Source organism: Cynocephalus volans, chromosome 6 (assembly GCF_027409185.1).
Source record: "Cynocephalus volans isolate mCynVol1 chromosome 6, mCynVol1.pri, whole genome shotgun sequence".
Lineage (NCBI taxonomy): Eukaryota > Metazoa > Chordata > Mammalia > Dermoptera > Cynocephalidae > Cynocephalus > Cynocephalus volans.
In genome coordinates, this window is record NC_084465.1 from 31585685 (window position 1) to 31598886 (window position 13202).

The following is a 13202-nucleotide window of genomic DNA, read 5'->3' on the forward strand; positions in this document are numbered from 1 at the left end:
ACTTGAACTAGAAGACCAGATGGAATTGGGAATTGAGCATAAGTAGACAATCTATAAAAAGAGAAGAATGTAGCAGATGTATGTCTGAGATGAAGGACGTATGTGTGTGTGTGTGTGAGAGAAAGAGACACAGACAGAGAGACACACAGAGAGAGACACACACACACACACACACACACACACAGAGAGAGAAACTTGATCACTTTTTCCTTTCCAGCTCTGTTGAGGCATACATAGCTAAACTTTTTGTAGTTGGGTCTTGTAAAAGTCCCTGGATTTTTAATCGTCCCCTCTAATCTTTCTTGAGTAATTTGAGAAAATTTCTGTCTCTTGTAACAACTACTTAGCTACAGGCTTCTTACCAGCTAAAAAGAAAGACACTTTGGGAAGGAATAATAAAAAAAAATGGTGCTCTGGCCACTACTGATATTAGCTGAGAAGTTCTTCATCTCCAAAACATCAAACTGGCAGTTTTATTAGTTCAAGTAATATTTGTTTCAATCCATTGCAGATTTATGCCTGAGAGGGCTAACATCCACTCAGCAGTTGGTTTAATAGTCTTAATGCACACAGCATTGCTGATCCAAACAGTCCTGATTCCAGAGAATATGGCTATGTCTTTGTTCAGCAAAAGTTAAATCAGAAACACCCTGCAAACCTACCATTCCAGTTAACCGTCATCACTCTTTGCTTTCAATGAGGATGCATCTGTTCTCAAAGATGTTGGTTGGATTAAAATACCAAAACTGACATTTTTTGGATAACATTTGCTATAAATGTAAACTGAAAAAAAAAGTTTTTGTAGATTTTGCAATGGAAATTTCTTTTTCTCTTTCTTTTTTCTGTCCTTTTGTGTAAAATACTATTTTAAATACGTTTATTACTTGTATACACAAAAATATATTTCTGACAATGGGATTACATATTACAGTTGTCTTCACTGCAATAAATGTGGCTTCACATAATAATAATGAGTGATTATTATTTCAAAATAAAAAAAGCAATACCTGACTTCAAGATTTATTACAAAGCTACAATAATCAAGACAGTGTGGTACTGGTGAAAAACAGCCAAATAGATGAATGAAACAAAATAGAGAGCCCAAGAATAGACCCACATAGACACAGTCAACTGATATTTGACAAAGAAATAAAGACAATAAATACAATGCAGAAAAAACAGCCTTTTCAACAAGTGTTGCTGAAACGACTGAACATCCACAGGAAAAAAAGTAAAACTAGGTACAGACCTTGCACTCTGCAAAAATTACTCAAAATGGATCATAGAGATAAATGTAAAATGCAAACTGTAAAACTCCTACAAGGAAATATAGGAGAAAGCCTAGATGACCTTGGGTATGGCAGTGACTTTTAGATACAATACCAAAGGCACAATCCATGAAAGAAATAATTGATAAGCTGGACTTGAGTAAAATCTTAAAAACTTCTTCTCTATGAAAGACAATATCAAGAGCATAAGAAAACAAGTCACACACAAAATAATACCCCTGTTTTAAAGTGTGTTTTAGTCAGTGTTAATAGTTCTATGACAATTTACAATATCCTGTTATGGCAAACTCATTTATTAATTCCATTTATTTCTTAACCTGGTAAAGTGTACATTGAGATTCTAAACACAAGTTGTATGGAATTCTTTTTTCTTTTAAGTAATAAAAATGTCATTATCAACAGGCAACAAAATAAAAAATAAACAAATGAGATTATATCAAACTAAAAAGCTTCTGCACAGCAAAGGAAACAATCAACAGAGTGAAAAGACATCCTACAGAATGGGAGAAAATATTTGCAAAAAATCCATCTGACAAGGGATTATTATCCAGAATAAACAAAGAGCTCAGACAACTTTACAGCAAAAAAATAAATAATCCAATTTTAAAATGGGCAAAGGAGCTGATTAGATGTTTCTCAAAGGAAGACATACAAAACGCCAGCAGGTATGAGAAATAATGCTCAGCATCACTAATCATCAGGGAAATGCAAATCAAAACCTTTCTGAGATACCACTTCACCCCAATCAGACTGGCTATTATAAAAAAGACAGAATAACAAAGGCTGGTGAGTATGTGGAGAGAGAGAAACCCTCCTACACTGTTGGTGGGACTGTAAATTAGTACAGCCTTTATGGAGAACAGTATGGAGGTTCCTTAAACAACTGCAGATAGAACTTCCATAGATCCAGCAATCCCACTTGTGGGGATATATCCAGAAGATTGGAAAGCATCAGATCGAAGGCACACCTGCACTCCCATGTTTATTGCAGCTCTATTTACAATAGCTAGGTGATGGAACCAATCTAAATGTCCATCAATGGATGACTGTTTAAGGAAATTGTGGTAGATATACAGAATGGAATACTACTCAGCCATAAAAAAGAATGAAATTCTACCATTCACAACAAAATGGATGAGCTTGGAGAAAATTATCCTAAGTGAAACAATCCAGGTACAGAAAGAGAAATACCACATGTTCTTACTCACAACTAGGAGCTGAATCCACAAATAAACAAATGAACAATAAAGAGAGACAGAGAGAAAGAAACAAACAAATAACAATCACATTAATATGTTGAACTTTTAGAAAACTAGAAGTGGAAAAGGGGAGGGGAATGGGAAAAGGAGGGGGGCTAATGAGGAATTGGTCAATGGACACAAAGAATAATTGCATATCGTAATGATGAATAAGCTAACTATATTGATCTAACCACCACACATTCTACACAATTACTGAAAATCAACGTTGTACTCCACACGTATGTATAACAAAAAATAAAAAATAAGTGAAATAAAAATGTCATCAACACCTCCTACCAGAGTGGTACATTTTGTTACAATTGATAAATCTACATTGACACATCATTATCACCCAAAGTCCATAGTTTACATAGCTTTCACTCTTGTTGTACATACTATGGATTTTGATAATGTGGGAGGCCATGCACATGTGGGAACAGGGATTAGATAAAAAATCACTGTACCTTCCTCTTAATTTGTCTGTGAACCTAAAACTGCTCTAAAAAGTTTGTCTTTAAAAAATAAAAAGAAGTTTCTGAATAAAGGGACATAAAAGTGGGTCAACATATAAACATAATTTCTCAATGGCATTTTTATTACCAGGATTAGGAGTCATCACAGTGCTATACTTTGTCATTTTTTGATATGGCTTTACCCCTAAGTCACTAATACAGCACATTTACCAATGTAAGACTCCAATCATGGAAAGGGGGGACTTTGTCTTTCCAAAGTAGAAAGTTAAGCAGTTAAACATGATGAGACTTGGGCATGGAGAAATCTTCAAAACCAAAGACATTTTTCCTTGCAGTTCTTTATCAAGTTACTTGATTAAAACCAAAATCTCTTGGACCTATAAATCAATCAGGGACCCCACTAAAATTCTACCTGTAAGATTATCTTTGAAGTGACACATTAAATTAAAGATTACCGTCCTTCTCAACTTATGCAGTGAGATTTAAGTAGCTCAGAAACCCCCAACTCATTCAATAATACTTTAAATTCCTTTAATTAAGGTAGAACATACCTTGTTTACTTGGAGTTAGAGATGGAATAGTAACGTATTAACTTAAGATGTAAATGAACACTAGTGCCTTTGGGCTCGTGGAAAGGAAATCATATGAGAGCTCCCTGAAGGACTGGATAAAATATTTTTGAGGGAAAAGGGAGAATTGTGTGAGAAAAGCAGGCTAGAGAGACTTAAATGTACATCATAACATTCCCTAGGATAAGCCCTACTTAATAAGGTTCTTATGTTTCTTTAGAAATAAATGGCTTTGGAAGAAAGCAAAAATAGTCATACCTTAAAGAATACTGGATTTATGAAGGATCATATTATAGTAAGTTTCAAATGCAAAAAAAAAAAAATTACTAGCCTAGATCATTTTTCTCTCCCATTGTCTTCCAGCATACATATCCATGACATGCTTAGCATATTCAAAATCTTGCATCTTGCTCTATATGTCTCAGTGAAAAAATATTATTCATACCCTTTGTGCTAAGACAAAATATGAGTATAAAATATTACTTGCCACTTAAGATAGCAGATCAAATTATAAATTCTGTGATTGTCCAGCACATTATCTCACTGTCACAGTTATCAATAGTTATTGAAGAACACTAGGGTGAAATGACAGTGATGTATTCACAAAAAGGCACATACACACAAACACACCATCACTGACTGACATTATTAAAATTATAATGCCACATGGTTTAATGCTTCAGAAGGAAATCTTGCAAATTCAAATTCTTTCCTTAAGTGAGCATATTCTCTCTAGTTAAGAAAGCCAATCTTTCCATGGGGTTCCATGAGTGATTTCTAGTCTATTTATCTCAGATTATATAGATGAACAGTGGAATTGGGGTGATTGATATGAAAAAAAAATGGCTAAGAGGGAAATGATGTAGTAAGTAAAAGATGTTTAAAATAATGCCATTTAAAAAGATATGCAAGAAACTGTAAGCAGAAGTTGCCTTTCTGATGAGTGGAAATTAAGAGTGTGGGAATGGATGAAGTGATGTCATTTTTAATTTTTACTTTAAGATCTTCCATCCTAATAGCTTTTAACTCTATGAATAAATCACTTTTATGATAATATCAATGCTCCAAAAATGTTCCAAGGAATGTATCTGGACATCAGAGAAAAAGGAGTGCTATTTTACAAATTCATTTGGATGACAGTAGCATTCAATGGGAGTTCCTTTGACATATTTTTTTAATTGAAAAAAAAAAAACTGGACATATACCTTCTGCAAATAAATAGAATTGTTATTCTGTCAGTTTAAAAAAAAAAAAAAAGAAAAGTAGAAGAGGGAAGATCATTGGTTGACACCTCACAGTTTTCCACGGATTTTTAGACCCATGCAATACTCTGAGGATAACAGGATGAAAAGATAGTTCTTCAGTAATAGCAGGAAGCTGCTGAACCAAACATGGAACTGCCTCCCTTCAAAGTTTGGTTGTGTAAAAGTACACCCATTGTTTAAGCCACTTTATCAGAGATTCTTTTGTTTGCATCTGAAAGCTATTTTTTTAAATTTTATTTTATTTTGTCAATATACAATGTGGTTGATTATTGTGGCTCATTACCGAAGCCTCCCTCCCACCTCTCTCTACCCCCTCCCTCCCAACAATGTCCTTTCTGTTCACTTTTATCAACTCCAAGGAATTGTAACTGTTGTGTCTTCCTCCCTCCCTCCCCCAGTTTATTTGTATATTTATTTACTTTTAGCTCCCACAAATAAGTGAGAACATGTGATATTTCTCTTTCTGTGCCTGACTTGTTTCACTTAATATAATTCTCTCTAGGTCCATCCATGTTGTTGCAAACGGCAGTATTTCATTCTTTTTTATAGAAGAGTAGTATTCCATTGTGTAGATATACCACATTAGAGGAATGCTGTTAAGCATTCTGAGTTCTGAAACTCTCATAATCCCACAGGAATCAGGGAAAGTTTCTTGAAGAAGGCAGCACAGAGCTGGATCCCTCAGGCTTGGTAGCAGTTAGTCGATGATGTGCAGGATGGATACGCTCAGAACAGAAAATGGATTCTTTCTTCTCCTGTATACTAGAGAATAAACACCTCATATACAGTGTGATTGAGTGGTATAACATCTCTATTCTTGAAAACTTGAAAAAAACTCATTTTCATATGTCAGAATTACTTTAAGTTGTGAGACATTGAGAAAACGTCTGTAGAGTAATGAAGCAAAAGTTTAATAAAAGAAAAAACTGTAAAAGTATGGCTGCCAGTTTATTCTTTATTCCATACATACAAAACTTTTAGCTGAAGAAAATGTGTACATAAATGGAGGCACATTACAAATTTTTTTTTATTTTGACTTGTAGAAAGCTTTGTGGCTTAGGTGGTGAGGCCCTCAGCAGTTTCTCATTTGGTTGGGTGACACTGGACATGGTTGCTGTGGCTGTGGGCCTGACAGTTCTGTAGAGGCCTGCTTTGGAGGGTCAAAACCTCCAGAGGTTTTTGTGTTGTTTTCTTCAGTTTGGGATTTAGGTTTTTAAATTGCCAGGCCAGCCCAGGCCTCTTCCAGGTATAACATGTCTCTGGGGCATGAAGGATCTGATAGAAAATGACATGAAAAGGTGGGGCAAGGTGATGGACTAGAGGGGCCCAGAATGCATTCCTTCTATAGAAAAGGAACAGAACAACTAACAGACAGCTAAGTATTGACAGGAGCATTGGTGGGAGAGTGTGGCAGCATGGCAAGAGACTGGTAAGATTACTGTGGAGCACAAAAACCTGGGATGGTAGCATAGAGAGGAGAGAGAGGCACACTGCCTCAGTTGACACGTCTCCAACATAGGGATCAGTGTGGGAAGAATTCTCTCATGTTAAAAAGTTAGACAGAGGGCACACATCAACCCCCATCCTCATCGCCAAGGCCCGCAGTTACTTTCACAGGACAAACCTGGAGCCAAGTGTGGGGAGCAGCCTAGAAAACACATACTGCATCACTCTAGAACCCCATTTGTGCACCCTCTATCCCCCATCCTCGGAACCCAAGCCAATGCAGAGCAGCACCATCTCGAAACCGGAGCTGTTACTGGAGAGTGCCCTGCCCTGAGACCAGTAGCCACAGCACTTTTCCAGCATTAAAGCTCTGCCCTCCACCCAGCACACTCACGGGAGAGGCTACAATGTCCTGATCTCACAGCTTGAATCCTGGGCTCACAGTGGTTGTGACTCTGTTCTGCAGTCTGGGAAGCCAACCCTAGTCCGGCTGAACTGACCCACTCCCACATCCCTGGCCAGAGATCAGACAGGCAGACCTTCTTCTGGTGGACTACACCCCATTCTCCCCGCTACCCCCAACCCCTCCATCTGACTGAGCCCCCAAGCCAGAAAAACAGCTCGAGAGTCTCTACCCTAACAAATATGTCCTCAGGCTGGTGGAAATAAAGTGCATCCTCCTCTCCCAGAGAGGAGGCCAGCAGTCCTATCCTAAAGAGCTCCATCTAGCAGCCCTCCAATAGTCCCAGAAGCAGCTGTACCAGCCCCTTGACTGTAAGCTCACCTAGATGCCCTGCCCAATGCCAAAACTATGCATCTGACAAGGGCTTAATACACAAGGAACTCAAACAACTTGACAGAAAAAAAATCAAATAACCCAATTAAGAAATGGGAGAAGGAGCTGAGCAGACATTTCTCAAAGGAAGGCATACAAATGGCCAACAGGTACATGAAAAATGCTTAACATCACTAATTGCCAGGAAAATACAAATAAAAACCACATTGAGATATCATCTCATCCCAATTAGACTGGTTATTATCAAAAAGACAGAGAATAACAAATACTGGGGAGAATACGGAGAAAGGGAACCCTTCTACACTATTGGTGGAACTGTAAATTAGTACAGCCATTATAGAAAACAGTATGGAGATTTCTCAAACAACTTCAGATACAATGACCATACAATCCAGCACCTGTTGAAGGGATACCTGCACTCCCATATTTATTGCAGCCTTATTTACAATAACCAAGATATGAAACCAACCTAAATGTCCATTAATGGATGACTGGATAAGGAAAATGTTGTGTGTGTGTGTGTGTGTGTGTATATATATATATATGTGTGTATGTATATGTGTGTATATATATATATATATATATATATTTATGCAATGAAATACTACTCAGCCATAAAAAACAATGAAATTCTGCCATTCACAGCAATGTGGATGGGCTTGAAGAAAATTATGTTAAGTAAGATAAGCCAGGCACAGGAAGATAAATATAACATGTCCTCGCTCATAAGTGGAAACAAAGGAATGAAGCAAAGAAGAAAGGAAAGAAGGAAGGAAGTGGGGAGAGAGAGAGAGAAAGAGAAAGAATCACAATAATGCATTGAACTTTCAGCAGGAGAGAATAGAATTGTGGTTACAAGAGGTGGGAAGGCGGGGGAGAAGGGTTGGTGAGAAATTGGTTAATGGACATAAAGAATGATTACGTTTTGTAATGATTAATATGCTAATTATCCTCATTTGATCATCACACATTATACACAGTTTTGATAGTCAAGTCAGTACCCCACAAACATTAATTATGTTCCAGTAAATAAATAATTTTTTTTTAAAAATGATGAAGAGCTTCACTTAATTTCTTCACCCCTACTAACCATAAATAGTCTTAAAGTATGATCATTATTAATTATTTGCAACATTTGCAAACAACATAATGAAACTGAATAAAATAACAATACTGAAACATAATGTTCAGCCTTACCACAAAGAAGACCTTGTTGAATAGACTGTGTATTTGTGCTTTTTCCTCTATAAAATTTTTTATCATGATTTTATTGGTAAAAAAAAAAAAAGGCCTTTTTACATCTTCCAGTGTTACTTGGACAACGTAAGTCCTTATAAACCTTAAACGCACTGTATAGATAGGGATAAAAAGTTCTGGGGACTAGATGTTAAAAGAGAGAGTGAACAATTCTACTTCACTGCTCACCTGCTTTTCAGGACTGATAACAAATGAAGCTAAGATTTACTTCCTTATGTTCTGTACAAGTAAATAGAATGTAAGAGGTCCTCAAAGATAGAAAATGCATCTTTAACTTAGGTACTATCTTTTACAGCATTTAATGACACGGTTATTTACAAAATATCTAGATTTATACCTGCCAACTAAGTGATCGATTAGTTCTTCATAATTTTTGTGCTTTTATCTGTGCTTGTTTTCTGCTTTAAACCCACTCTTTAGTCTTGTTTCTAACAGATTGTGAAAGAAGTGAATACTCACCTGAAATATTGGTACCTCTTTTCCTTCAACTATTGTCTTTTAAGAAAAGACCTTTCACAGGATACAAAGTCAACACACAAAAATCCATAGCATTCTATACACCATAATGAAAAATCTGAAGAAGAAATCAAGAAAGTAATTGCATTAACAATAGCTACCAAAAAAATGAAATACCTAGTAGTAAATTTAACCAAAGAATTAAAAGATACCTACAACAAAAACTGTAAAACACTGGTGAAAGAAATTGAAGAAGACACAAACAAATGGAAAGGTATCCCCTGTTCATGGGTTGGAATAATTAATATCTTCAAAATGTCCATATTATACAAAGTAATCTACAGATTCAATGCAATCTCTATCAAAATACCAATTACATTCTACACAGAAATAGAAAAAATAATCTTAAAATTTATATGGAACCACAAAAGATCCCATATAGCTAAAGCAATCTTGAACAAAAAGAACAAAGTTAGAGGTCACACTACCTGACCTCAAAATATACTGCTGGATAAAACAAACAAATAAATAAAGCTATAGTAACCAAAAAAGCATGATACTGGCTTAAAATCATACAAATTGACCAATGAAACAGAATAAAGAGGCCAGAAATAAACCCATATATCTACAGCCAACTGATTTCCTGTAAAGGTGCCAAAAATATAGTCAGCCTCTTCAATAAATGGTGTTGAGAAAATTGGATATCCACATGCAGAAGACTGAAACTAGACCCATTTCACTCACCATACACAAAATTCAATTCAAAATGTTGTGGCCAAGACCCAAACGTAAGACTAGAAACTATGAATCTACTAGAAGAAAAGTAGGGAAAATGCTACATAAAATGGGAGTGGGCAGCACTTTTTTGAACAAGACTGCAAAGGCACAGGCAGCTAAAGCAAAAATAGAAAAAGTGGGACTACATCAAACTAAAAACTTTCTGCACAGCAAAGGACACAATCAACAAAGTGAAGAGACAACATTCAGAATGGGAGAACATGTTTGCAAAACACACAGCAGACAAGGGGCTAAAATCCTAAAATACATAAGGAACTTAAACAATTCAACAGCAAAAAAACAAATAACTCTATTAATAAATGGGCAAAAGACCTGAACAGACATTTCTTGAATGAAGACATACAAATGGCCAATAAACATAAGAAAAAATACTCACAATCACTAATCATCAGAGAAAAGCAAATTAAAACCACAATGAGATAACATCTCACCCCAGTTAGACTGGCTATTATCAAAAAGACAGAGAATAACAATTGCTGGCGCAGATGCGGAGAAAAGGGACACCTCTCACATTGTTGGTGGGAGTGTAAATTGGTATGCTATTGTGGAAAACAGGATGGAGTTTCCTCGTGAAGTAAAAATAGATCTACCTTATGATCCAGCTATCCCACTACTAGGTATATACCCAAAGGAAATGAAATTAATATATCAAAAAGTCGCCTGTACACTCCCATGTTCATCAAAACATTATCCACAATAGCCAAGAGATGGAATCAACCTAACTGCCCATCAACAGATGAATGCATTAAAAAAAAACCCTATGGTATATATACATAATGGAATACTATTCAGCTACAAAAGAAAAGTTAAATCCTGTCATTTGCAGCAACAGGGATGGAACTGAAGACTACCATGTTAAGTGAAGCAAGCCAGGCACAGGAAGACAAATACCACATGATCTCACTCATATGTGGAATGAAAAAAGAAAAAGAAAAAAAAATGGTTCTCATAAAAGTAGAGAGTAGAATAATGGTTACCAGAGGCCAGGAGGGAAGAGTAAGTGATGTGATGGACTAACAGGTACAAAGCTATGCTATTTATAAGTGAATCAATGTATTGTACATGCATGTATTAAAACAACACTCTGTACCCCACAAATATGTACAGGTAAACATTGTTAAAAAGGAAAGGTGTCGGGTCCGCCGCCGGCCGACCCGAACAGCCCTTGCCTCGTTGCTTTCGGTGGGCGAGCAAACGGCCCCGGGATTCCTCTTTCCCTCCTGTCCCCTTTGGAAGGAGATGGGGGAAGAGAGCCGTGAAGAGAGGTGAGCACACCGCCGGCCCCAACCCAGCCCAGTTAAAGGACATTCAGACGCGGCGGGGGGTTCTGTCGAGCAGTTCCGTTTATTAGCTCACAAGCACTTGTTTTTAAAGGTAAATGGGGAAGGCAGGTTTTTTACATCCTCCAATCAGCTTAAGGGTCCTGTCTCAATGCCTGTCTATTGCAATCACGCAGTGTTCACAAGTGCGGCCAATTAAGGGCTAAGGCAAGGTTCCCGCAGACACTCCCACCCTACTTCATCCCGGTGCCGTCTTAGGCTGCCACGTTGATCCACTTGTAATGTCACTTAAGGTGGCGTTAGTTTTTAAAGCCCGACAGAAAGGTCTTTCAAAGATAGAAAAATATTGTTCCTGTGTGCTCGTACATTATAAAGAAAATAAAATTTGATGGTCTTTAAGTGTTCTGGCATGAGCTGGCCCAAAACATTAGTGGTTCTATGCTTTCAGCTTCTTATCCAGTTACCTTCCACATGAGAGTAGGTGTCTGAAGAAGGGAGAATTGACCAGACTCCCTTCTGAGCAAGAATAGTGTGCATTTGTGGTTGCAGCATGCAGAATTTGTTGAAATGAAGAGTCAGATCAATAAACGGAGTTTTACAGTTGCAGACATTTAGAGGCAAAAACAGTACTTACCTGTGATTTGGTTTTAGTTTGTGTTTTTTATTTCTATTTCAAAAGAGACAGACCATTCTTAAAAGGCAACTGAGATGAAACAGTGTCGGTGCTGATAATTAGCCCTACGTTCAAACTTCTGGTGTGTACTGTTGTGAAGCCATGGATAGTTCTCATTAATTATGAGAAAATTAATTATACAAAAATGAGAATATAGAGAACAAGTGACTTACTGAAAGTCATGTTAGACCAAATTATCTGATTTTAACTGTATCTGGACAGCTGAAGGGTTCTACTCCCTGCCCTACCATCGGAAAAGAAACTCACAGCTCTTTAAGGCCAAGAAAAAACAAGTTAAAAGGCATTGACATGGGCAGTAGAGACTGTATGCTTCCAATTATCTGTCTCATTACAAAGGACTTTCCCTATCTATTATTTTGCATCAGCTTTCAGTGAGCTGTGTTGAAAATCAGTTTCACCTTGCTCTGGGAAAATAAGAATCTGACTCCTCAATTGGAGAAAGGGAATATGAACAAGTCATCATTATTTAAGCACACCTCCAATTTCAGACTCAACTAAAAATGTGAATAGCAGGAAAACACAAAAGGGTCTATTCTTGGTTCCCCGTCTGAAACCAGAAAGTGACGAATCGCACTGGAGAGCGCTTGTTTCCACTTGGTTCCAACCCTAGTTCTCAGATGAAAGGGCCTGGAGAGGTAGAGTGAAGCCTTGCTTTATTAAGCAAATGGTCGGCTTACCTCCAGTGCTTCAACCAGCTGGCCTTGTTCTTTCTATTCTGTTCTGAACCAATTTCAAGAGCAAAAGGATGTTTGTTGTTTTGGGACTGGATGCTCTGAAGGAACTTGGGAAACCAAATAGTCTGAAGTACGAGTTCTTGCATACCAATAGCTCCAAAACTCATCTGGGCTTTCACAGATAATTTAAGGTTGCATATATCCTAAAATAGTGGAGTATCTTTCTCTCTTGCTTCTTTCATTTTAAGGAAGCAGAGTAACTAACTTAACATTTTAAAAAGCTAAAATTATGAAAAAATAAAATAAAATAAAATTGAAAATAGAACTCTGTATAAAACAAGAGCAAGTCTCCTTTTTTCTCTGTTTTGGAATTAAAGACAGGGTAAAAAGAAAAGGGTTGAGTTGAACGGGGGAGGAGAGAGTGGAAAGTGTGAGAGAGACTCACAAAATCCAAAGAACTGGGTTGTACCTAAATGAAAGGAATAAATATGAAACCACGCAATGAAAAAAGTGGAACATTTCCGCATTATTCCTCCTTACCTTCCTCTTGCATATCAGAAAGTATACTGACTTGTCAGGGTTTTTTGTGAGTATGAGTAATTCAGGCAGGACGCAAAGAACCACAGAGGAAATGAGGCCACAGAGCGTTCCAAAGCCTGTCATCATAAACCAGGATGTGTAAACTGACCAAATTCCTACTTAAGATAGCCTCAAAAGCAATTGTATATTCATGCTTTTTTCAGTCTAAACTCTAATTTAAGAGCTATTTAATTCACTACTGCATTGACAAGGACTCTCTCCTTGACTAAACCAGGCTCCTCTGAGCCTTTTTATTCTTTTCTTTTTTTTTTTTTTTTTCTGCTAGCCTGCTCCTTGGTCCCCTTTTTTGGTCTGCTAATATCAATTTTAGTGAAGAATCCTGCTAAGACAGTTCATGGTTAATCCCCTCATCTTTGATATCCAA